At 46.3% G+C, this 27935-nt stretch overlaps 1 long non-coding RNA gene across 1 annotated transcript in view; it reads right to left on the bottom strand.

Annotated features, from left to right (window-relative positions):
• Window positions 1-27935, bottom strand: part of LOC146830111 (uncharacterized) — a 119046-nt gene that overhangs the window by 78231 nt on the left and 12880 nt on the right. The window contains exon 2 of the long non-coding RNA XR_014961128.1: window positions 1960-2069. This is a non-coding gene — a long non-coding RNA (uncharacterized LOC146830111). The remainder of the gene's footprint in view (window positions 1-1959; window positions 2070-27935) is intronic.

Here is a 27935-nt window from a genome sequence, read left to right as displayed (position 1 = left end):
GGTCAAGACATCGAAAAGAAGTCTGGTATTGTCCGTGATAAATCTGCCCTTGACAAAGCCTGATTGTTCCGCTTCTAGTAAGTCAGGCAAGTAGGAGTCAAGACGTATGGATAAGGCTTTTGAGAAAATCTTATAATCTATATTGACCAAAGAAATAGGCCTATAATTTTTGCAGTGTCTATGGTCTTTTCCTTCCTTCGGTATCAGGCATATGTGTGCCTCCGAAAAGGAACCTGAAGAACAACCCAGTGTGTTAAAGGAAGCTATAAGGGAGTGCAACTTGGGTAACAGGAGCTTAGAAAAGTGCTGGAAGAACTCTACTGTGAAGCCATCAGGCCCCGGCGCCTTATCTTTCTTGAGCAGTTGGAGTGCTGCTGACAGTTCTTGGTGAGTTAGATCGGACTCCAGGAGACTGAGATCCGGCTGATGACAGGGAGGAGTCTGAAGTGTTGAAAAAAACTGGGAAAGAGAGCCATCAGAGGGCTGCGATTCTGAGGTATAGAGGGATTTATAAAATAGGGAGAATTCGTTCAGAATATCCGAATCTTTAAATTTTAAATCCAGGCAGTCATCATATATGGACTCGATATTAAGTCTATTCTGTTTAACTTTCAGGTAGTTAGCTAATATCTTCCCTGCCTTGTTTTTGCCCCCATAAAATTTAGCACTGGACTTCAACAAGTACAAAGAAGCATCTTCCGTAGATTTCTTGTTAAATGCTAATTTGGCGTTAATGAGGGCTGTGAGGGAATGGCTCGAATGCGAAGTGTAAAAGGAGTGTTCCAATGCTTTGATGTCCCGTAAAAGGTCAGCAGTAAATTTGCGGGAGAGTTTCCGCCTCTTAGCAACAAAGCCAATCACAAAATCTCTCGCTGAGGCTTTGAAAGCATCCCAAATGGTTGAGAAGGGCATGGATTGGTCAGTATTAAATACAAAAAACTCTTCAAAAAAAGTTGTAAAAGCAGCGGTAAATTTCGGGTCCAGAAGGAGGGTATTATTAAAGCGCCACCTCTTAGGACCTGTGGCTTGAGGGAGAATTTCGAGACCAATTGACACAGGGGCATGATCAGATAACAAAATAGGGCCAATTTCTGCGTGTGTAAGGGTTTGTGAGATAGAGTGAGAAACAAAAATGTAGTCAATTCTTGATTGAGTGTGATGTGAGGGGGAATAAAAAGTGTACTCTCTGGTGGTTGGGTTACAGAGACGCCAGGCGTCAAAGAGTTGGTGCTGGGAAATAACTCGTACAAATGATTTCTGAGGTTTGTTGGGAATATAAGGAACCTTGGAGCTCCTATCAATGAAGGGGTCAAAAACTTGATTACAGTCACCAGCAAAAATAAAATTGTCCTCTAAACCCAGGGCAATCTAAGCAGCTAAAGTGGACCAAAAAGATGGTTCTCCGCAAGTTGGGGCGTATACATTAAACAGAGACACAGGAACCCCTTTAAAGGACAGTTTGACATCACCCCATTCCGTTTGCCATCCCCAGGAGAGAAGAAGACCTCCCCTACCCAGCCCCTTTTCAACTTTAACGATTCATCAGCGGAGAGGTGGGTCTCTTGTAAAAAAACAATGTCCGCATTTAATTTGGCCAGATGGGTCAAGATCCTTTGCCGCTTAATGGGAGAGTGTAAACCCCTAACGTTCCATGTAACTAGTTTCAAAGACATAAGCAATCATAAGTCATACAGAATGCAATTCGAAAGCATAAAGTCAGTGCAGTACAAAATCCGTAGAAAATGGAAAAGATGCATGGCACAAAAGAAATCTTTTGATTAAAGAGAGAGATAGAAGAAAAAGACAAAGCAAGCATAGAGAAGAGGATAAAAATAAGTAGGAGAAAGGAAGTCGGAGCAATAGGGATACCATAAAGGCAATGAGATACACATGAAAGAGCAGAACACCGAAACAAAAACAGTACACCAAAGAAGACGCACACCACAATGTAAAACATACCTACAAAAGGAGAGAATGGGTGGGAGGGTGGGTGAAACCACATGGAGCAGACACACGTCCAGGGAGGATCCGGTGGGGAACAGGGAAGACCGCATAAGAGGACATCATAACTGTGAAACAAGAACATATGACAAAAATTAATCTCAAGAGGCAACTGTAAAAGACAAGCACCAAGAAAATACGAGCCTAAAAAAAAAAAAAGAAAAATATAAAAGAACAATACTGTAAAAATGCAGAACCCTTAATGCAGTGAAAAACATCACAAATAACTAGCACTACTATATAGAATAAAATGGGAATAACTTCAACTAGCAATTGGAGAGACTGTGGAGCTGGAAAAATGATAGAAAGACAAAAATATTTAGTAACGATTAAGCAACATGTGAGGAGGAAGCTTCCGAAGAGGTGGTGGCATCCATCCTGTGTGATTCGATAAAGCTCTGCAGGCACCCAGGATCTTCGTAAGTCGTAGTCCTGTTATTGTACGTGACCTTGAAAAGACAAGGGTGAAAGAGGCCAAATCTAGCCCCCATAGAACGAAGAACAGGTCGGAGATTCAGGAAAGCTTTACGCCTGTCGGCAGTGGCCTTAGAGTAATCCTGCGCAAAGAACAACGTGGAACCTGACCATGTGACACGTTGAAGAGCTTTGGCCGCCGCCAACACCTTTAGCAAATCTGTGTATTCTAAGAAATAGATGATGACACCCCTCGGTCGTTGGGAAGAGGAGCCAGCAGAGGGAACACGCCCTAGCCTGTGGGCTTGTTGAATGTTGAGCATAGTTCCGTCCGACAGGTGAAGGACTTTAGGGAGGAAGGTCTTAAAGAACGCAATAGGGTCACTCCCTTCAAGTCCCTCCCCCAGGCCAAAAATGCGGAGGTTATTCCTCCGATTGCGATTTTCAAGGTCTTCGACTTGTTTCTGGAGGGTAATAATTTGCGAGTGCAAGACAGGAACAGTCTTAGTAGTGTCACTAAGGGTGGCAACATTATGTTCAACCGCTGTAAGCCTTGTGTCGAGTTGCCCCCATTTGTCAGAGAGGGCTTGTAATGTGGAATTTGTTTCCTCCATAAAGGGTCTAAGAGCCCTTATCTCATGTAGCAAAAGTTCCATGGAGATATCCGGGGATGTTTTGGGAGGTGAGGGAGGGTCTTTTTTTTAGCCTCTTCACGTTCGACTTAGCAGTTGTAGCCGGTGCAGGATCCATCATCGAATGCTCAGCCCCTTCCTCAGGCAACTGCGAATCTTCCAGCTTGGAAAGTTGTGAGAATAAAGTAGAGTTTTTGACAAATGAACGCGGCGGCAGGGGCGGACTGGTATGAGCGCCCAGCGTCCTACCCATCAGCTAGTAGGACTAGTAGCAAGGCGCAATAAAAAGAAGAAACCACCGAATATGGTGCGCATTAGCTGGTCGTGAGTCAGCAAGCAGGGTGGTAGCGAGGGCGAATAAAGCAGACCAAAACTTATTTGCCAATAAGGTTATTGGAAGCTGCAATCCACGAAAAAAGTGGTACTGGAGAATAGCAGCTAGGAACTTTCGTGGACCCAAAGCACGGCTTTGCAGATCGAGCCAGGCGCCAAACCAGAATTGGGCAGCAAAAATACATCAGGAGAGAGCGATGAGGCGAGTCGTCACCTAAAATGGCGGCCACTGCTAGTATTCATGCAGGCTGAGGTAAAAACAGAGACAGCAACAAAGAAAAACTTGGAAAACCGGTCTTGCAGGCATCATGGGTAAAGGAGACATCAATTGCCACTAGAATCATGTCTTTAGAATGCTTTGTGGAAGAAGCTCATGAAGGGAGAGGCCATTCCGCCGAAATTCAAAATGGCGGCCGCGCTGCAGCTGAGACGAGCAAACACTCATTACCTGATGAAGGTAAAACAAATCAGCTCAAATCTGTTCGTAAAACACTGTGCGCGATGCAGGAGCACTTCCGATATTAAATGTTGCCAGCTGCCTCTCAGGAAATCATCGCGGAAACGGACTTCTCCGCTCCAGGACCGGGAGCCTCACGCAGACGCGTCCATACTCCTTGGGCGTCTAGCCACGCCCCCCAGCACCATTGACTCCTAGCCATAAGACACAGTGAGTGAAAGCACCAGAGTGACTCCGAACCAAAAGGCACAGTGAGAGAGCACCAGAGTGACTCCTAACCATAAGACACAGAGTGAGAGCACCAAAGTGACTCCTACCCATAAGACACTGTGAGTGAGAGCACCAGAGTGACTCTTAGCCATAAGACACAGTGAGAGAGAGCACCAGTGACTCCTAACCATAAGACACAGTGAGTGAGAGCACCAAAGTGACTCCTACCCATAAGACACTGTGAGTGAGAGCACCAGAGTGACTCTTAGCCATAAGACACAGTGAGAGAGAGCACCAGTGACTCCTAACCATAAGACACAGTGAGAACACCAGAGTGACTCCTAGCCATAAGTCACAGTGAGTGGGAGCACCAGAGTGACTCCTAGCCATAAGACACAGTGAGAGAGCACCAGAGTGACTCCTAGCCATAAGACTTTGAGAGAGAGCACCAGAGTGACTCCTAACCATAAGAAACAGTGAGTGAGAGCACCAGAGTGACTCCTAGACATAAGACACTGTGAGTGAGAGCACCAGAGTGACCCCTAGCCATAAGACACAGTGAGTGAAAGCACCAGAGTGACTCCTAGCCATAAGACACAGTGAGAGAGCGCCAGAGTGACTCCTAAACATAAGACACAGCTAGTGGGAGCACCAGAGTGACTCCTAACCATAAGACACAGTGAGTGAGAGCACCAGAGTGACTCCTAGACATAAGGCACAGTGAGAGAGGGCACCAGTGACTCCTAACCATAAGACACAGTGAGAGCGCACCAGAGTGACTCCTAGCCATAAGACACAGTGAGTGAGAGCACCAGAGTGACTCGTAGCCATAAGACACAGCTTGTGAGAGCACCAGAGGGACTCCTAGCCATAAGACACAGTGAGAACACCAGAGTGACTCCTAGCCATAAGACACAGTGAGTGAAAGCACCAGAGTGACTCCCAGCCATAAGACACAGTGAGTGAGAGCACTAGAGTGACTCCTAGCCATAAGACACAGTGAGTGAAAGCACCAGAGTGACTCCTAGCCATAAGACACAGTGAGTGAGAGCACCAGAGTGACTCCTAGCCATAAGACACAGCTAGTGAGAGCACCAGAGTGACTCCTAGCCATAAGACACAGTGAGAACACCAGAGTGACTCCTAGCCATAAGACACAGTGAGTGAAAGCACCAGAGTGACTCCCAGCCATAAGACACAGTGAGTGAGAGCACCAGAGTGACTCCTAGCCATAAGACACAGTGAGAACACCAGAGTGACTCCTAGCCATAAGACACAGTGAGTGAAAGCACCAGAGTGACTCCCAGCCATAAGACATAGTGAGAGAGAGCACCAGAGAGACCCTAATAAGAAAGAGTGAGAGAGAGCACCAGAGTGACTCCTAGCCATAAGACACAGTGAGTGAGAGCACCAGAGTGACCCCTAGCCATAAGACACAGTGAGAGCACCAGAGTGACTCCTAGCCATAAGACACAGTGAGTGAAAGCACCAGAGTGACTCCCAGCCATAAGACACAGTGAGTGAGAGCACTAGAGTGACTCCTAGCCATAAGACACAGTGAGTGAAAGCACCAGAGTGACTCCTAGCCATAAGACACAGTGAGTGAGAGCACCAGAGTGACTCCTAGCCATAAGACACAGCTAGTGAGAGCACCAGAGTGACTCCTAGCCATAAGACACAGTGAGAACACCAGAGTGACTCCTAGCCATAAGACACAGTGAGTGAAAGCACCAGAGTGACTCCCAGCCATAAGACACAGTGAGTGAGAGCACCAGAGTGACTCCTAGCCATAAGACACAGTGAGAACACCAGAGTGACTCCTAGCCATAAGACACAGTGAGTGAAAGCACCAGAGTGACTCCCAGCCATAAGACATAGTGAGAGAGAGCACCAGAGAGACCCTAATAAGAAAGAGTGAGAGAGAGCACCAGAGTGACTCCTAGCCATAAGACACAGTGAGTGAGAGCACCAGAGTGACTCCTAGCCATAAGACACAGTGAGTGAAAGCACCAGAGTGACTCCTAGCCATAAGACACAGGGAGTGAGAGCAACAGAGTGACTCCTAGCCATAAGACACAGCTAGTGAGAGCACCAGAGTGACTCCTAGCCATAAGACACAGTGAGAACACCAGAGTGACTCCTAGCCATAAGACACAGTGAGTGAAAGCACCAGAGTGACTCCCAGCCATAAGACACAGTGAGTGAGAGCACCAGAGTGACTCCTAGCCATAAGACACAGTGAGAACACCAGAGTGACTCCTAGCCATAAGACACAGTGAGTGAAAGCACCAGAGTGACTCCCAGCCATAAGACATAGTGAGAGAGAGCACCAGAGAGACCCTAATAAGAAAGAGTGAGAGAGAGCACCAGAGTGACTCCTAGCCATAAGACACAGTGAGTGAGAGCACCAGAGTGACCCCTAGCCATAAGACACAGTGAGAGCACCAGAGTGACTCCTAGCCATAAGACACAGTGAGTGAAAGCACCAGAGTGACTCCCAGCCATAAGACACAGTGAGTGAGAGCACTAGAGTGACTCCTAGCCATAAGACACAGTGAGTGAAAGCACCAGAGTGACTCCTAGCCATAAGACACAGTGAGTGAGAGCACCAGAGTGACTCCTAGCCATAAGACACAGCTAGTGAGAGCACCAGAGTGACTCCTAGCCATAAGACACAGTGAGTGAAAGCACCAGAGTGACTCCCAGCCATAAGACACAGTGAGTGAGAGCACTAGAGTGACTCCTAGCCATAAGACACAGTGAGAACACCAGAGTGACTCCTAGCCATAAGACACAGTGAGTGAAAGCACCAGAGTGACTCCCAGCCATAAGACACAGTGAGTGAGAGCACCAGAGTGACTCCTAGCCATAAGACACAGTGAGAACACCAGAGTGACTCCTAGCCATAAGACACAGTGAGTGAAAGCACCAGAGTGACTCCCAGCCATAAGACATAGTGAGAGAGAGCACCAGAGAGACCCTAATAAGAAAGAGTGAGAGAGAGCACCAGAGTGACTCCCAGCCATAAGACATAGTGAGAGAGAGCACCAGAGAGACCCTAATAAGAAAGAGTGAGAGAGAACACCAGAGTGACTCCTAGCCATAAGACACAGTGAGTGAGAGCACCAGAGTGACTCCTAGCCATAAGACATAGTGAGAGAGCACCAGAGAGACCCTAATAAGACATAGTGAGAGAGCACCAGAGAGACCCTAATAAGAAAGAGTGAGAGAGAGCACCAGAGTGCATGGCGAGAGAGTGTCAGGGCGCTATCATCATGGCAAGGTAGCGAAGGCAGTGCCAGGGCGACCCCTAAACCCAGGACACAGTATGAGAGCCCGAGTGGCCCCTGCACAGAAGACCCTTAGATTCATCAGAAATCGCAAGAGTTTTAAGAATCAATTAAACAGGTGGCTGTTTGTGCTACCATAGCGCTTGGTACTCTGAATGCCCCCATCACACCGCTATGTTGTCACAAGTAGAGTATGTTGTTCTCAGGCTGGCTCCAGGGCGTGCCTAGAGGCAATAACAGCTCTTTATAAACACCACTTAATTAATTATTTAATTCGTTCATTCATTCATTCATGCCGGTGCCGGTTGTGTGCCGCTCTTGTGTGCTACAGTGAGTGCGGCCCCTGTGAGTGTCGTGCTGCTCCTGTGAGTGCCGTGCTGCTCCTGTGAGTGCCGTGTTGCACCTGTGAGTGACGTCCTGCCCCGTGACCACCACTGTGTGTGGTTTCCTCAGTGATAGGAAATGTTATATAAACTTTAGTGATTTCCCCACAACCCACCCCTCGCCGCCCCCTGAGGTCCAGCCCCTCCCCTCGGCCTCCGCGATCTCCGGCCGGGCTGTGATGGAAAGGACCCCTGGACCATGAACATGGAGCCCCTCTTCTGCCCCCTCCCCCTCACGCCTCCATCTGTGTATTGTGATTAAACCATGAACTCTGTTTTCAAATTAGCCCCGACACAGTGGGGGCCTCGGGCCCCTCCCAGGGGCCTGTCTCCCTCGTCTCTTCTCCCCACTTGCTTCACGGCTGCAGAGGAGGGGCGCGTAGTCTCTGATGCGAGAGAGTTAATCCATCTCAAACAACATCTCCTTCTCTGAGGGCCGAGGGAGGGGGAGGGGGGGCTTGTATTCACATGTAAATGACCCCGGTCTAGCCACGTTTAGAGGGATCAGCATTTGATGCGCAGGTCGGGGGTTCTGAGGCTGTGGCTGTGTCAATGCACATTTCAGCAGACCTCATAGGGACTCTATACTCAGCATACCTCACAGGGACTGTGACCATGAACCTCTCAGCAGCCCTCACAGGGACTGAAGCCTCAGCTGACCTCATAGTGGCTGTGTCAATGCACATTTCAGCAGACCTCATAGGGACTCTATACTCAGCAGACCTCACAGGGACTGTGACCCTGAACCTCTCAGCAGCCCTCACAGGGACTGAAGCCTCAGCTGACCTCATAGTGGCTGTGTCAATGCACATTTCAGCAGACCTCATAGGGACTCTATACTCAGCAGACCTCACAGGGACTGTGACCCTGAGCCTCTCAGCAGCCCTCACATGGAGTGAAACCTCAGCACACATCACAGACTGTGACCATGAACCTCTCAGCAGCCGTCACAGGGACTGAAGCCTCAGCAGACCTTTTTCAATGTGGCTCTCTGAATCCCTCACATTTACTATATATTTGCACCTCTGGCTGTGTCCCTGCATGTCACTAGGACTGTGTCCCTACACTTCACAGCTCTCCTCAGGGACTGTGCCCTCAGAACATCTCACAGGGACTTTGGCCTCTGTAGACCTCACAGGGGCTGTGACCATGAACCTCTCACCAGCCCACACAGGGACTGTGTCACTGGGTGACCTAACAGCAGTTGTGAAGATCTCAGCAGACCTCACAGCAGCAGTGTCCATGAACCTCTCAGCAGCCTTCAGAGGAGCCATGTCCTTAAGAGACCTCACAGCAGCTGTGTCCATGAACCTCTCAGCAGCCTTCAGAGAAGCTGTGTCCTTAAGAGACCTCACAGCAGCTGTGTCCATGAACCTCTCAGCAGCCTTCAGAGGAGCTGCGTCCTTAAGAGAACTCACAACAGCTGTGCCCATGAACCTCTCAGCAGCCTTAAGAGGAGCTGTGTCCTTAAGAGACCTCACAGCAGCAGTGTCCATGAACCTCTCAGCAGCCTTCAGAGGAGCTGCGTCCTTAAGAGAACTCACAGCAGCTGTGTCCATGAACCTCTCAGCAGCCTTCAGAGGAGCCATGTCCTTAAGAGACCTCACAGCAGCTGTGTCCATGAACCTCTCAGCAGCCTTCAGAGAAGCTGTGTCCTTAAGAGACCTCACAGCAGCTGTGTCCATGAACCTCTCAGCAGCCTTCAGAGGAGCTGCGTCCTTAAGAGAACTCACAACAGCTGTGCCCATGAACCTCTCAGCAGCCTTAAGAGGAGCTGTGTCCTTAAGAGACCTCACAGCAGCAGTGTCCATGAACCTCTCAGCAGCCTTCAGAGGAGCTGCGTCCTTAAGAGAACTCACAACAGCTGTGCCCATGAACCTCTCAGCAGCCATAAGAGGAGCTGTGTCCTTAAGAGACCTCACAGCAGCAGTGTCCATGAACCTCTCAGCAGCCTTCAGAGGAGCTGCGTCCTTAAGAGAACTCACAGCAGCTGTGTCCATGAACCTCTCAGCAGCCTTCAGAGGAGCTGCGTCCTTAAGAGAACTCACAACAGCTGTGCCCATGAACCTCTCAGCAGCCATAAGAGGAGCTGTGTCCTTAAGAGACCTCACAGCAGCAGTGTCCATGAACCTCTCAGCAGCCTTCAGAGGAGCTGCGTCCTTAAGAGAACTCACAGCAGCTGTGTCCATGAACCTCTCAGCAGCCTTAAGAGGAGCTGTGTCCTTAAGAGACCTGTAGTGAGGAGTCACGCATGAGTTACTGGAAGCATGTAGTTTAATATGGGTTTACATCCATCCAAGAAGGGGCTCTGGAGCAACTGACAACATGAGAATCTTGGTACAGGAATATAGAACACTTGCTCCATGAGCTCACTACATTCCAAGTCAGAAGCTTAATAAGTACACATTACCACACATCCCCCTTTTTAAATAAAGATAACAGGCAAATTTAAAAGACAATAAAACAAAAATACAAAACCTGTGCATTCCTAAAAACATACAAGTCCAAAATAAGAGTGCATATAGATCAATAAAAACATCCTCTTTGAAACAAAAAGAATACATAAGAAACATGGAATGAATAAAGCAATTCAAATAAGAATACACCAACCATCATTCCTTCCCCTTTTAAAACTTTTAACGAAAAACAAAATCATTAAATCTTGTGGGTCTCCGGTGAACGCGATCACCCCTACGTGGAATAGAATCACCTCTTGAAAAGTCTGCAACTGCCTTTGGGGCAGAAACATTACGTGGAATTAAAGCTACACGAGAGATACCCCACCAGTTACCATCAGGAAGTTTCACAGCATTCTTCCTGACCTCACAAACTTGAACAGGATCTTTAAACTTGGAAAAACCTTTCCCAACCAAGATGGGATTCCTGACATGGACCCAATCCCCTACTTTTAGTCTGCAAGGTTTCACCGAAGAATTCTTTTTATTTTCTAATTTTTTTGAATTGAACAAATTTGAGTTATATTCAGCGGACTCACACCAAGTACCAACGTTCCCTGGTTTGGGTAACACCTTAAGAATCCAAGACGGACATAATTCAGTAGCAGCTTCCCTACCCCTCATGAGTTCAAAAGGAGACCTGCCAGTGACAGAATGTGGAGTAGTGCGGTGAGACCACACCAGCTCATGAATTGATTGAGCCACATCCATATTGCTCTTGATAGAAGCTTGAATGCATTCAACTAGTACCTTGTTGAAACGCTCAACTTTCCCATTACTCTGGGGGTGATAAAGAGGTGTCCTTACATGTTTAATCTTACAATTCTCTAAAAAGGAAGACATTTCGGATTAAACAAATTGAACCCCATTATCAGTCAAAAGTTCTGCTGGAAAACCTTCTCTAGAAAACACTTTCAAAAAACACTCAAGCACTTTTCTCGTGGTTGGTTCCGACACAGATTCCACCTCAACCCACCTGGAAAGATGATCTACCATCACAATGAAGTATCTTAAATTATGAGGTAAAACTTGGTATGGTCCTAAGAAATCAACACTGACACGTTGCCACGCTCTCTTTGGACACAGACTTACTGATTCAACTTCACGTTCAGTTATCAACACCTTATCACTAGATTTACATTTGGAACAATTTGACACAAAATCTTCAATCTGTGAATCCATACGAGTCAGGGTAGAGCCCAAATGCCCACTGTGAGCCAACTTTATCACTTGCTGATAAAGAGAAAAGGGTACTACTAACTTCTCTCCACGAACTAGCAAACTACCTTCTAAAGACAATTCATCCGCAACCTTCCAAAAAGGTTGTAACTCTCTAGTTAATTGTGATTCTTTTGGCCAACCAGATTGCAATAATGTGGTAACTTCACTTAACGTGCAATCTGATTTGACTGCAGAAATCCATTCACTTTCTGAAAAGCTTGCATCTCCTATGTATGCAATAAAACATTCTTCAATCTCGTCTTCCCAATCATGACTGTCGTATTCGTCAATAGGAAGTCGAGAAAGACAATCAGCTCGGGAGTTTTTCCCTCCAGGAATGTACTCTACTGTAAATGAAAATTCTAACAGTTTGGCAGCGAGTCTTGAAATTCTAGCTGTAGTACGTTTGATTTTTTTCCCCGAAAGGATATTGACTAAAGGACAATGGTCAGTTTTCAGCGAAAAATGTCTGCCCCAAACATATGCTTTAAATTTCTCAACACTCCACACACAGGCAAGCAACTCTTTTTCAATCACAGAATATTTACGTTCAGCATCTCTTAATGTACGAGAAGCGAAACCAATAGTAAACTCACGTCCATTCTCCATTTGCGTGAGGACAGCCCCTAAGCCATACTCACAAGCATCCACAGTAATGACAGTAGCCCTTTTTTCTGAAAAAGATTGAAGAGCTGGAGCATTGACAATTCTTTCTTTGATGACCTTAAAAGTCTGATCACAAGAATCAGACCAGTTATATTCCGCATTCTTCTTAAGTAAAGGCCTAAATGCTTCAGTTAGGTTTGCAAAATATTTCAAAAACTTAGCATAAAACTCGCAAAGACCCAAAAAGGAAAGTAATTGGTCTTTGTTCTTCGGAGCCAGGGCATCCAAAATGCTTTTTACAAGGCAAGGTTTTGGTTTGATACCTTCAGCTGAAAAAACATGACCCAGATATTCTATTTCTTTAGTTTTGAATATGCATTTGTCTTTCCTTTAAGTGGCACCTCTAGATTCTAATATACTCAAAACATTTTCCACAACAATGTTATGTTCACCTCCACTTTCTGTAAACACCAAAATATCATCTTGGAAAACCACTACCTGAGATAAGTGATCAAACATGCTAGACATTAATCTCTGAAAAACTGCTGCCGCAGAAGCAATACCAAAGGGCATCCTGCAGAACTGAAAAGTTCCCTCAGGAGTAACAAAGGCAGTTAAATGGCGAGAAGATTTATCTAAGACAACTTGATGATAAGCCGACCTAAAGTCTAGCTTTGTAAACCAACATGAATGACCAATTTTGGTGATAAGATCCTCAATCCTTGGCACAGGAAAATTATCCACCCAAATTGCCTCGTTGACACTCCTCAGGTCAACACACATCCTAAGTTCGCCATTATTTTTCTTAGCAAGAACTATGGGAGACAACCAAAGGGTGCCCTCCATTTTCTCAATGATGCCTTGTTCACATAAATGTGAAAGCATGACGGAAAGTTCTTTCCTCAAACTTAGAGGTATGTTGCGTAACTTATGTTTGACTGGGGCACCCTGGTGTTTGACTTTTATTGCAAAAACAAAATCTGAAATTTTTCCTAATTTGTCTTGAAAAACCTTCTCGAATTTTTTCTCCCAATCTAAATCTGACTTCAACTGTACCTTGTTGTCACCAGACAGATCCACAGAACAACAACAGCTGGGAACAATTCTTTCAATTGTGACAAGATTATTTGAACCAGGCCTTATAACTAGTTTCAATTCTGCTTGATGAATTAGTCCTAGAACATTAATACGCTTGCGAGCAACATAAACTTTGCCCTTGATATGTGAATCAAGAAATTTGATATTGGCCACGAAATACCCAAGTAAATCCACTTTGATGCCCTCAAATGCCACCGTAGAAACATTGGGAGGAAGCAAAGAGAGTCTGCTCCAAGAAAATGTGTATTTTTTATAATCGATGATGGTAATGCGAGCACCAGTGTCTACCAGGAGTTTGATAGACACTCCATCAATCCAAACTGGTAAAAAACTTGAACCTGTGAACAACCAAGTTTTTTGATTTTGCAAAATACTTGTCAAGTTGAGCAATAGCTGCATCAAATTCATCAATGTCCTCATCGGAACCATCATAATCAGGAAGATGGTCAAATACATTTTGCCCCTCAACACCAAGATGGTAATACATGAGACCTTTTTTCCTGTCTGGTTTGAACTTGGTAGCATCAATAGCTACTAAATAAGCTTTAAATGAACGAATCCAAAGTTTCCACTCTAGAGGAGGATCACCAGGATCGTGCAGGAAAGAAGCTGGCGCTGTGATATTTTGCATGTTGGTTCAACGCCAAAAAACAAAAATCTTAAAAACACTAAACGTTGAATAGTTGATTAAAACCAACTTGCACCAGGTACGAAGCGTGCAAATCGCTGAGATAACAAACACCAGTGCAAAATAAAACAAATGTTGCTAATCAACAAGAAAAACACCCAAAAAAAAAATTATGTTAAAATTGTGAGCGTAAAACAGAAAGAATGTACGTGCAAAAAGTTGAAAAAGCAAATTCCCTTTTCACAGAACAAATGTGTGCACGTCACAGAAAAATGATGAAGAAACAAGCTTGCAATGTTTAAACGCACCACTGGGAGTGCTGCAGTCATGAAGCATGCCACTGGACGTGCTGCTTTAAACTCTATGGTCTGCTTAGTCAAGGCGAAAGTACAACGGAGAAGAAGCAGAGGTGGGAGTCTTCCTATTTTATCTCCTTTTCAAAAGCCTTAAATGCTGAAAAATAAGTATAAATTGTGAGCGTGTTGATTGTCTTTGATTTAACTGCTGCGAGTAAGGGTTGAACGTGCGAGATGCAAGCGCGAGCGTGTAGAGGCTCGAAATGTCGTCGCGAGCAACACCGCTCCCCTTTCAAGAATTGTTCCAATAATACGAGTGTTAGAGGCTCAAATTTTGTAAAAGAACAAAAATTAAACAAAGCCAAGTCTTAGTTATTGCGCAGCCCTAGGTCTTAAAGCACCGTCACTTGTCACGGATTCAAAAGACCCGCTTCGCCGCGCACCATGGCAACTCAGCGACTCCCTTTTTACAAATTCCTCGCACACCGCGAACTAATGCTGAGTTGCTCCTTCTTAAAGCGGGGCAGCTAAGAATGAATGAATTTCTCACCTCGCTCGTCGTGTGGGTCAATGGAAGTTCAAAATACCCAATTCAATACTTCACTGATTGAAATCCATTGAAGTGTTACACCGCTTCATCCTCTGGCCCCTTCTTGCACGTTTGGAAGTAAAACAATCCCGGTCGTCGCCAATCTTGTAGTGAGGAGTCACGCATGAGTTACTGGAAACATGTAGTTTAATATGGGTTTACATCCATCCAAGAAGGGGCTCTGGAGCAACTGACAACATGAGAATCTTGGTACAGGAATATAGAACACTTGCTCCATGAACTCACTACATTCCAAGTCAGAAGCTTAATAAGTACACATTACCACAAGACCTCACAGCAGCAGTGTAAATGAACCTCTCAGCAGCCTTCAGAGGAGACATGTCCCTGAGAGACCTCAAGGCAGCTGTGTCCATGAACCTCTCAGCAACCTTCAGAGGTGCCATGTCCTTAAGAGACCTCACAGAAGCTGTGTCCATGAACCTCTCAGCAGCCTTCAGAGGAGTTGTGTCATTAAAAGGCCTCACAGCAGCTGTGTCCATGAACCTCTCAGCAGCCTTCAGATGAGCTCTGTCCTTAAGAGACTTCACAGCAGCACTGTCCATGACCCTCTCAACAGCCTTCAGAGGAGTTGTGTCATTAAGAGACCTCACAGCAGCAGTGTCCATGAACCTCTCAGCAGTCTTCAGAGGAGCCATGTCCCTGAGAGACCTCACAGCTGCAGTGTCCATGAACCTCTAACCAGCCTTTAGAGGTGCCATGTCCTTTAAAGACCTCACAGCAGCTGTGTCCATGAACCTCTCAGCAGCCTTCAGAGAAGCCATGTCCCTGAGAGACCTCACAGCAGCTGTGTCCATGAACCTCTCAGCAGCCTTTAGAGGTGCCAGATCCTTAAAAGACCTGACAGCAGTTGTGGCATGAACCTCTCAGCAACCTTCAAAGGAGCTGTGTCCTTAAGAGACCTCACAGCAGCAGTGTCCATGAACCTCTAAGCAGCCTTCAGAGGAGCTGTGTCCTTAAGAGACCTCACAGCAGCTATGTCCATGAACCTCTCAGCAGTCCTCACAGGGACGATATACTCAGAAGACCTCGCAGCAGTTGTGGCCTCAACAGACCTCGCAGGGGCTGTGTGTCTACACTTCTCAGCAGACCTTATGCAGATTGTGTCCCTGTACCTCACGAGGGCCGTGTCCCTGTAATCTCTCAGTGGATCACACAGGAGCTCTGCCCTCAGCAGATCTCAAATGGGCTGTGTACCTCACCCTGCAGCTGTCATCAGACCTCCCGGGGGCCTGTGTTTGTGCACCTCTGAGCACACTATACAAGGGCTGTGACACTGCATCTCACAGGCCTCACAGGGGCATTTCTCAGTGCCACTCAGCAGACATCACACCAGCTATGTCCATGCACCTCATACCACCCTCACGAGGCTGAGTCCATGCCCCTCTCATCAGTTTTCAATGGGGCCTTGAATATCTCATCAGGTCTCACAAGGATGTTATGTTAATACGCCTTAAAGACTCGGGCATCATACCAGACCTTATGTGGTATATGTGGGCCCAAGCCCCTTAGCGGGTACCCAAGAGCTCCATGAAGTTCCTGCATCTCTGCGCAGTTCTAGCGTGAGCTGTGTTCCTGCCCATTAAGCAGACCTCACAGGGGATGTTTCTTAGGTCATCTCAAATGGTGTAAATCTGTGCACTTTTTAGCAAACCTCATAGGGGGGATTCCCTACATTACTTAGCAGATCTATCGGGGGGCTGTGTAGGCCCTAACCCTCTTACTAAACCTCACAGGGACATGCTTCTCATGTCTTAGTAGTCTTCAGAGTAGGCTGTTGATGTCCTGAACCTCTTAGTAAAGTTCGCAAGGACAAGTCCACCCTTTTGCCTTTAGAAGACCTGCCAGGGACCACTTTAAGCTCTGCACCCAGGAGGGCACATGTGTGAGTCTGCACCTCTCATCAGGCCTCAGAGGGCTGATTCAACACCACAGCTCTCAGTACACCCCTGATAGGCTGTGTTAGCCCTACTCCATGGATATCTTGAGAGGCTCAATATTGAGGGTCAGGTGTAAACCCAAGAAGAGAGATCCAACAGCATTGTCATGCTGGTCCTATACCAATGGGGATGTACAAAGATATATGTAAAACTGGAAAAGTTACACATGCTCATCCGTCTAAGAGAGGAATATTTACCTGTGGAAGCTCCACTTGTCTCAGGATAGCAAAACAATCTGCAAAAAAGGATTCCCTAACCCCATTTTGACTATTCCAGGCTTCTGCTTATTGTACCACGAAGAAGGCCGCGGTGTTTCCACTAGTATGGATCTTCTTCAAGGCTAATAAAGAAAACAAATGTGTTTCATTTATTCTAATATATTATTGAATGTTTTAGACCAACATGTAGTTGGCAATTTTAGCAAATAGAAAAAGAAACACATATTCATATTCTTTCATGCAAATTAGGAATAAAGTAACCAATACATAATCTCAGTGTTCAAGCAGCCCATGTGAACAAGGTCCAACATCAGAAAACATCCACAAATATATTGAAAAAAATTAACACTGAATTTAGTGTACAGGTACTTGTTACTGACCAGTTGATGTTTTGTTCACATTCTATGCCAGGGCACACATTTAACTCAAGTAAAAAGATGTGTTACTTTAAATCTGTATTTAGTAGCTTTAGGGATTCTAAGGTTTCAAATCGTTAGATTCCAAGTGTCATCACTCAAGATTTCTCTTGCCTCCTCTCATCTGATCAATATCGCTGCAATGTTTCACTTTGTAGCTATGTTTCCGGAGAAAATGTCTGTCATCCAGCATTGTCTATCGATCTTTTCCACGGCTCGATTGTGCTACAAGACATGTTTAGAGACTTTTAATCCTGTTATCAAAGTATTTTTGGAACACATACCTATCAACATACAAAGAATACTGTTCATCTGACCTGCTGTTTTATTTATAATATTAATTGACCAAAGATTATGTTTTTAACCCATTGCGTGCGTTCGTCGGCCAACGGCCGTCGCGAGCACTACCTCCGTAGTGCTGCGCACGTCCATTGGCCGACGCAGCCCCACCCACTCCGCTAAACGGCCGCACCGCAGAATTTCCGCCGCGGTTAACGAGTTAATTAATGTTAGTGTGATGTGTTCTAGTAGCAGGGAAATTAAAAGTATATACTATTAGTTTGAGCTCTTTTTATTAGTAATGTATTCCTAAATTCAAATCCAAAAATATATTTTTTTCATTACTTGCAGAAATGGTTAAATTTGGATTAAAATTACTTTTACCGAGTAAATGAAAATACTCTTCTAACCATTGCTGTGCCATCCCAACGTACCGGAATGTCATCAATAAATCTAAGCTCTTTGCCACCAACCAATGTAAAGGGTGACAAAAGAGGGTGCAGAGCTAGTCCCCATCGCTGTGCCCTATTGTAGAAAATATGATTCCTAAACAGAAACAGTGTATGTTAAACAATAAAAGAAAGGTCTTACAACATTCGAGCATGTTCATTAAAACGGCTTGATCCAATTTAAAACACACTGGAGATTCACATGATCACAGATGTGAAGTTATGTCTTGATTTATTAGCATCCAATAAGTTTCTCAAGGTAAATTGGCAAGTTAAAAGGCACCGTTTAAATCAGATTGCAGCAACTGCCACCCCATGGAGTCGGTGTGAGGCTCATAAGACGATTCTCACTGTAAGTACCTACAAGGCCTGTATCAGCCCCAAAGTAAAATAATGAAGGCCAGGTTCAGGGAGCTCTGACATTGCTTCTTCCTGGCCACGGAGAGTCTGGCAGGATCCAGGTTCTATGCAAGACTAAAATCTGATATTTATATTGCTAGAAATTGGTAGATATTCTCCTATCTTTTTTGCAGATATGGCATCTGAGGTGTAGGGCACACTCTTAAGGGGGCCAGCAGGATTCATCATTCACGTCAATCTGCTGATAATTTGCTTTAACCCCTTCAGCGCGGCGCGGATTTCCGCGACACGCTGAAGATTCCGTGCGCGGGCGGGGCCATGACGGAACGGTTCCGTCATGCGCACAGCGCAACCGACGTGCATGACGGAACCGCTCCGTCATGCGCGTCGAAGGGGTTAATTTCATTTTTTATTTTTTACTTTGTAAAACCCCCCACCAATGCTATTCCTAAATATACTTTTCAATTAAAATGCACTACAATATGTGAATTAGAGTTTTTGCCATGCACCACTCTTCATACGTTCTGTAAGGGAACGCCTCGTTTTGCATGATCACCCTCAATTTGTTTGGGGTGATGCTGCTGGTCTTTCGACTCTGATGGTGCACTGAGTCCTTCTAAACAGGCCTTACTTATATCTCCCTAGTATATGGTAGCAGGGCCCTGTAAGTTAAAGTGTCACTTGTGGACTGCAGCACTTATTGAGCCACCACGAGCGTGCCCGAGCAGAGTATGAGTCACAGCCCACCACTGCTGGCTGGCAGAGCAGTTTTTGACCGCAAACGCGACTTTGCCATTGAAAATGATGATGGCAAAGCCCAACCTTCCTTTTTAAAATATATGTCACCCCAAAGGTAGGCCTACCTGGCCCTGAAGCAGGGTACTGTCTTTTTTAGAGTAGGGAATATGTTTTTATATGGCCTAATAATAAAAGCCCTACATTGCCGTTTTTCCTGTAGAAAGGCTGGTAGTCGCAATGGAGAGTTAGGGGTTACACGCCGATCACTCAACAATGCTAACTTCTGAATGAGATTGCTCAAGTGGATGCTTCAGGATATCAAAAGAATCATTGCATTAAACCCGACTTGATGCTCACATCGAATTTAATGTAACTTTTGCACAAATGGCAACATTAGTAAGTAGCCACCTTGTCCAAAGTTTTCCAGTGACCGATTATGGTTGCTGGCCACAAGAAAGCTTCTGCCCACCTGGGTGGGGGTGTGAGTGACTCTCAGGAAGGAACATAAAGGGCCTGCTGTTGGAAGAGGTGTGGCCTGTCCCTGGCGGGAAGGCCAAACAAGCTTTAAACGGGTAGCCACCTTTGAAGGGCAAATAGTGAACGCGCGCAAGAGGGGCTACGCTTTCGTTTTTGCACCGAAGGGTTCTGCCTTGTTGGGAGTGGGCAGAATAGTACATTTGAGCTCAGATTACAATGAAGCATACGATTCCAATGTGGGCAATTTACTGACATCCCTTAAGCGAAGTGTACGCAACTAGCTGATATTCCCGATGCCCTTAATGGGGCGTATCGCAATTAGTAAAAGGATCATGCTACCTCGAGTACTATATGCAATGCAACACATGCCAATGTGCATACCAGAATCTTGCTTCCGCAAACTGGATTAAATGAATTGATTGCTCTACTGGGGGTCAGGAAGGGCACGGATAAGTTTGGAGTTAATAAAACTACCATGGGATAGTGGATGGTTACAGGCACCACATTTTAAGGCCTATTATTGGGCAGCTCTTAGTCAGGATACAGTGCTGTGGTTTCAGGAGGGGCTGGTGGCACTGATCCACTGACAGGGATGTTGGCGCATTTTGTACACCCTCGGAAACCACTGGCATTGCTCTTAGTCCCTTGCAAGAAACTGACAGCTCTACTATTGCAGGTTAAGACCCTACTGGATATATGGGGACAGACAACTTAAAGAGAAGGGGATAAGTACATTTATATGCAGCAGCTGATTCCCTGGCACTCTGGGATTAGCCCAATGATGCCGTCTTTCCTGAGACATAGAGGTGAGGGTGAAGCCCCATGTGACATGGGAGACCTGTTTGGGGACGGCCGAATGGTAAACTATGCAGATTTTTGTGATAATTGGGGGCTAGGTGATGGAGGCTTCCTGGTATGTGCTGGTTTGGTGACGACTGTTCACAAGGCCTGGGCAGGGTTCCACGAGAACCGGAAACACATGTGTTATACCAGACCATTCCAAACAAACCCATCACTCGAATTTACTCATTGTTGATACCATGCACAACTACCCATATAACTACACTGAAGACACAGTGGGAAGGTGACATGGGCATGGCGCTAAGGAAAGGGGACTGGACATCTATATTGGTTAAGGATAGGATAGGATAGGATATCCACTTGTAAAGCGCGAACAAATGCCGAGGCGTCTTGGCGCTAGTACGTAGAGAGAAACCACCCCATCTAACACCGGGTCACATCAAAAAGCCGTGTTTTTAACAATTTTCTAAAAACTTGATGACTGTCAGTTAATTTAAAAAAACCAGGAAGCTTATTCCACAGGCTGGCAGCATGAAACGAAAAAGCTCTGCCGCCCCATCTAACTTTTTTGACACGGTTTAGTTTAAGCAGGCTTTGAGTGGATGACCTGAGTGCCCGACCCGGGGAGTAGGGAGTAAAGAGCTTCTCAACCTCCTTAGCTCCCCCCCCCCAAACACAGCCTTGTGAACCAGGCATAGCGCCTTGAAATCGATCCGCTGCTGGACTGGGAGCCAGTGCAATGCCTTAATTCCCTCAGCGACAGACTGATCTCTAGGGACGTCTAACAGGAGTCTGGCTGCCGCATTCTGCAGAACCTGCAATCTCTTCATCAAGGTCTTGTTTATTCCTAATAATAATGCATTACAGTAGTCCATTCTGGACAGCACTAAAGCCACCACCACATTCCTGCGAAGATCAGGATTGATAAAAGGGAAAATCTTCCGCAATGTCCTGATTAAATAAGAGCAGGAAGAGGCAAGATTACTGACATGTGCAGAGAAGTTGAGCTGGTTGTCAAACACCACTCCCAGGTTTCGGACCTTGAGCACAGGACAGGGGCATTCACCAGCCTCGGCCGGCCACCAGGAGCTATTCCACACGGGATTTCCCGGGCCAAATTCTATTATCTCCGTTTTCTCCGTATTGATTTTGAGGACATTTTCTCGCATCCATCTCATAATTTCTGACATACAACTATGGAACTTAATAGCCGTGTCATTCGCTTCTTCAGCAGCAGAGACTATAAGCTGGGAGTCATCAGCGTAGGAGATTATAGTGAAGCCCTGAGCCCTAATGAGCTTGGCCAAGGGGGCTAAAGAGGAGATAAAGAGGAGCCCTGTGGCACTCCACATGGTAGGTGAAAAGGGTCGGACTGTAGACCATCCCATAACAAGCTGTGGTCTCTACGCTCCAAGAAAGAAGCTAGTAGGGCCAATGCCGTTCCCTGTACCCCAAACTCCTGGAGCCTTCGAATCAACACCTTATGATTAACGGTATCGAAGGCAGCCGAGAGATCCAACGTCACCAGGACTGCCCGACCTCCCCCGTCTACTATAGTACGAACATTTTCTGCTGCCATCAACAGTGCTGACTCTGTAGAGTGCTGGGCGCGAAAACCATGCTGGGAAGAGTCAAGCAGATCGTGGGCCACCAGATATGCCGTCAGGGCACGGTTTAGCTCCTTCTCCAGAATCTTGGCCACCATGGGCAGAGCGGCAATTGGCCGACAGTTTTTTAAGACAAGGGGGTCTAGTGTGGGGTTTTTTAGCAGAGGCTTGATTATTGCCCTCTTCCAGCTAGAAGGGTAGCAGCCGGATTGCATTGCTATGTTAATTAACTGGGACAGCTCTTCCGCAATCACCTCGGCAGCCAGATGAAAAACTGATGGCGGACAAGGATCTTAGAGGTGATCCTGAGTTGGTTGAAATGATCAACCTACGGGTTTCCTCCACCGTAATTGGGGCAAACTCACTAAGTCCCATGTTGTCCCTAGGGCCAAGTTCCTGCCTCAGCTCTCCCCCCTCTAAGCTAGGGGACATACTACTAAACTCATCGTAGATAACCTGAACCTTCTCTTGGAAATATACCGCTAACTTTTGGCAGGTTTCTAGGTCCGGGCGGTAGGTGTTACCCTGCGGCGGTTTAGCAAGAGCTGTTATAGTCCTAAAAAGCTCCTTGGCCGAGTTGCCTGCCTCCCTGATTTTGGTTGAAAAATAAGAACTTTTAGCTGCCACTATTGCATGCTTGTAAGCTGCAAGGGTGCAGTTATAATGTGCTTTGCCCTCAGCACAGTAGTCCATTCTCCACAGCCGCTCAGCCCTTCTACATGTACCCTTCAAGATCTTAAGTTCGTTGTTATACCAAGGTGTGGATGGTTTGGTTCTCCTGGATCCAAGCAGCTTCTGAGGGGCTACCCTCTCCACTGCCGCCGCCAACCAATCCTTGAAGAGCATCGACGCCTCAGAGATATCATTAGTGTAGGAGGGGTGTGATCCGGCCAGGATAGGGAGTAGTTTCTCAGCAGTCACCTGAGACCATGGTCTGATCGTATGTTTCTCTGCCCTATGGCCTGAGGGAATGACTGATATCCCGGTCATAACAGTGAAATTCACTGCCTTATGGTCGGACCAGGGAAGTGGCATGATGTTAACCACCTTCAGATCCATATTATTGATAAATATGCCGTCTAAGGTATGTCCCCCACTATGCGTGGGGCTAGAGACTACTTGGTTAAAATCCAGCGCTGCTAAACTTTCAACTAGCACAGCAACCTCAGACTGATCCGTGAGTTCTAAATGATAATTAAAGTCACCCAGGATCATAAAAGGATGATGATCCATCCGGGATTCTAAAAGATGCATAAGCATAACCGGGAAAGTGGACTTAGAACCTGGTGGACGATAAACTAGAATTCCGTGGAATTTATACTTATTAGCTACATAGATGGTAAAAAACATTGCTTCCGCGGAGAGGTCCAGGTGGGTTTCCACACGAATTTTCAGCCGTGATGAATGAGCATCAGCTATTCCCCCCCCTTTCTTATCAAGTCTATCCTGGAAAGAGACAACATACCCACTCGGTAGGGCAATGTTCCAGTCCGGACCAGACGCATTGTCCGTCCACGTTTCGGTTAAAAAAATTAAGTCATACGCCCCATTCCCTATCAGGTCGTGAATTTGGTAGCTATGTTTATGAAGCGACCGAACATTCACCAAAACACAACTAAGCGACTGAGGTGGGTAAAACCTCGTCATGGGAAGGGACATTGCCCCGCTCTTATTCGTGGGCTCTCCCACCTGCTGCCTGTTCGTCAAGGTCCTCACACCATCCTCCCTACCGTAGTTCCGAGACTGGACATCACACTCTAGACAGGATCTTATCCCTGAAACCCTCCGACCTAGATCCCAATCATGGGCCCTACATGGGGAGTTGTCCAGAGCTAACAGCTCCCCTCTGCTGTATGTGTTCAGGTAGCGAGGGGCAGGGGTCATGGCGCTGGGCGTGGATGGGGCGCGGACGGGAGCAGACGGGCTTGCCTTTGGCGCGCCTTTGCCTTGCCTTTGGCGCGCCTTTGGCGCGCCTTCGGCGCGCCCGCTGCGCGGCCGTCCCAGCACCATTTTTAATTTGCAGATAGTCACGCCCCCTGTCTGACGCGTCGAACCCAGGTGCAGTGCGGCGCCGCCTACAGCCGGGTCCGCTTGGGTCGACCGTCGGGAATTTAGCAGGGAGAGTGTACGAGAGGAGCCTTCCCCCGGTAAGAACGATATCGTGCAAACAAGCAATGTGCAAATACTGAATGCCAGCAATGTTAAAATATGGACAAGATTATTTTAAAATACGGGCAGCAGCAATATGTCTCAAAACACTTCAGTAATTTTAGTAAAAAGTTAAAATTTTTAATTTGCAGATAGTCACGCCCCCTGTCTGACGCGTCGAACAGCAGGAGAGTTCCACATAATGCACGCCTAAAACGTATACATTATACATGTGTACATAGGGACTAGATCACGCCACAGTGGCTGCACAGACTAGATTCCTCCAGACCAGAGCAGTGCCCCAAATGCAGAATAACAGAGGGAAACTATTTTCACATGTGGTAGACATGTCCGGGTGTGCGTGCCTTTAGGGGTGAAGTAATTCACATTCTAGGAATACTAATTGATTTGCAACTACAGCCAATGATACAGACATGTTTACTGGGACTAATCATTCATAAGAAACACACTAAATATGTGGAGACGGTATTGGAGCTAGACCTCACTGTAGCAAAGAAGTGTGCAGCACTAAGATGGATGTCCAAACGACTGCCCACACGAAAGCAATGGTTATGGGAATTTGCGCGGTGTGTACGAGCTGAATGCGGGGTGCGCCACGGGTTTGTTTACAACGGAGTGGAACAGGGAGAAAGGATGGATACAACAGGAAATGGGAGACCCTCAACCAGCACATGATGTGGAGGGGACAGGTGACTAATACTCTACAGATATGTCTGCGATGCTGATCTGTTATAATTTGATGCAAAAGTGCCAATTATGCTGCTTAAGTGATCCAATGTTATAAATGGATTTATATTTATTTGCACATGGTGTAACTCACGTCTCTCTCCTTGATTAGGGGTGGGGGATGGGCAATTTAATCAATTGTAATGTTATTTTATTTTTATCATCAATAATAACAAATTAAACCTAAAAATAAAATGGTGCTCTCTGGGCTAGCTAGGTACCACAGTTGTCACTAAATCAAAAGAGACCTGGTAGCCTATTGGCCGGTAGATGCCGCATCCCCTAAGTGCACAAACTGTGCATAAAAGTGGCACCCCTGGCACCCAAACCATATCTGTACTGAAGGAGGATGACTGCTGTTCCCTGGACCCAGCAAAGAGAGGCTGCGCCAAGGATGGACTGCACCTGCTGCCCCTGGGGCTAGCAAAGAACTGTGCCTGCGGTGCCCTGCTTCAGGACAAGTCATCGCAGAGGCTCAGACAGAGGTGATTCCAAGAGTCAGTTGGCTGACTTCCTGTTACAGCTACAGGGCCACAAAAACGGAAGACGTGTGACTTGGTAAGTTGGTAGTCAAGGACGCCTGACCACCGAAATGCAGCCGGGAGACTGACTCCCGACCCTCAAATGTTCCACCCAAGTCTGCTGGACCTGGGAGAGTCTTTGGAGTGCCGTTTAGTTACCCTGCAAGGAAGTTACTGCTAGTTAACAAGAACCACTGGTTTTACTGTAACCGGAGACCAGTAGTCCATTGACAACTGGCTTTTGGCTGGACTTCAACAGGACTTTAAGGGACATTGGCCTGTGTGGTCAAAGTCGCCCCACCATGTTCGTGGACAGAGGGGTGGGCCCAGGAAGACCCCTGTCACCAGATCAGCATCCTTCAGCATTTTCAGCATCCTGTATCCCTCGCATCAGGACCACTCCTTTGAAGTCTAGGCCGGTTCGCCCATGAAGCCTGGAACTGGCCTGGAGACTGCTTTGTGAGGTAGCTGTCCAACTGGACCTCTTTGGTCATTGTGACTCGTACCCTACCGGACCTAATCACCTAAAGCAGGCACAGTAGTTTACATATTTATAAAAGTTTTACAAAATGTACTACTGTAGCAGTCCATTACAATGATTTATTGCGTTAAATGAAAAATCAGTGATTTACTGTTGCTCTGAAAATTCATTTCACCGGAACCCTCTGGTGGATATTTGTTGTCGATTAAAAGATAAAAATAAAACTTATTTTAATAATTTGGTGTTGGATTCTTACTGAGTCAGGTTCCTTTCTTATTCAACTGCTTTCATACTTCTAAATGCTTTACATTTGTTCCTTTGATGAAGCCTGACTGCTCAGAGCCACAACTACCGAGGGTTGAGCTAAAGTTTTTCAAACAAACCTGACTGGACCCAGTACAGGCAGTTTATTACACTATGAGGTCGCACAACCACACCACATAATAAACCTCTTTCCTCACATCAAGTCTAGCATTGGAGAGTGCTGCTAGCAGGCTAGCACGTGTCCTGTGAGTTTCATTAGGTGCCGGGTTTTCATTTCTGAACTAGATAGATACAACACAGGTTATTTCGGGGTTCAGCCCAGCAGAGTAGGTGCACCCTTCTCTTGATCCATTTTGCCAGTAGAAAGATAAATGCGACATAACTTTCATAAACTGTATCCTTCAAAAAATAATCTGTTGGTGGTAAGCTCCACGGTGATATTCGCCCAGCATAACTTGGCCTGTCTCTCTTCTCTCTTGAATTGTGACCACTTCCTCCTGGGAGAAAGCACCAGCATCGTGTTCAAGTCTTTGTTCTCACATGCCCTCAAAGTACATACAGCAAAAAAAAAAAAAATGTTGCTTTATATAGTGTGAACTTGGCCTAAAGGCATCAGAGCACTTTACGTGAGCACGGGGAGATCAAGTGATTATCCCCAAATCACAGGATGTTGAGCTGACAGGAGCACTTGAACCTGGTTCTCCAGTTCCAAGGCCAGCAGCTCAGGCCATTAAGCCACTCAGAAACTTTTACTTACTGGTAGAACAGGCGGAAACTCTCCCCTACCAGTAGAACACCCAGAAACTCTCCCCTACCAGTAGAACACCTATAAACTCTCCCCTATCAGTAGAACACCCTACCAGTAGAACACCCAGAAACTCCCCCCTACCAGTAGAACAGGTGGAAACTCTCCCCTACCAGTAGAACACCCAGAAACTGTCCCCTACCAGTAGAACAGGTGGAAACTCTCCCCTACCAGTAGAACACCCAGAAACTCCCCCCTACCAGTAGAACACCCAGAAACTCTCCCCTACCAGTAGAACGCCCAGAAAAATTCTGTAGTATTATCATGTTATGCTGCAATGTTCCCTTTCACCTTGTCCCTAGCTGCTCAGCCAGTGTGAGTGTTCCGTGTCGAATGTTGGTGTGAGTGACATGAGTGGGATGCTTGGGTGCCTGGTGTGTGTGTGTGTGTCAGTTGGAAGATGGGCTGAGCAGCTAGCCGGCTGCTCCTGGTGGGGCTCGCTGTAACTTCTACTTATGGACTTATTAAATCACATCAAACTCACCTCGGCCACGTCTACCATGTCACCTGAACACGTGGGGTCAGCTCACAACATTTTGGCGACGATCTTGATGGGATTTATCTACGCTCAAGGTGCCAACCAAGAGGAGTTAAGCTAAAGCTGATGGACCTAAGAAGTAAGGAACTTGGACCAAGTATCAAGTAACTCAAGGAAAAGAAACCGGTCAAGCACGCCTCGCAGCCCCACCAGTGTCCACTATACCGGACAGCCCCAGCCCAGGCGTGCTGACCTCTGATTTATGTACTTTCAACATCTGGTAATATGTTTTCAATGCAGCCTACATCGTGCTGCACATTTGTTTTTGCTACAACAAACGTCTAAAGTGCCTCAAGAAGTAAGGTACTCAGTGGCTGCCTGAATTTCGGGCAAGAAATATACCGTTTTTATTTTGTTTCAAAGAATGTTTTGCCTTCCCTTCCGCGAGGTCAGTAAGAGTATACAGTTGCGCTTTGTTTTTAAATTCAAAAACGCGTTTGTTTGGATGTACTCTGTACACGTCACAGTCTAAACTGCTTCTTGCCTCTTAAGTACGATAGTATATAGCACCCAC

The sequence above is a fragment of the Triturus cristatus genome, chromosome 5_1, assembly GCF_964204655.1.
Source record: "Triturus cristatus chromosome 5_1, aTriCri1.1, whole genome shotgun sequence".
Classification (NCBI taxonomy): Eukaryota; Metazoa; Chordata; class Amphibia; order Caudata; family Salamandridae; genus Triturus; species Triturus cristatus.
This window is presented reverse-complemented; position numbering and strand designations above follow the sequence as displayed.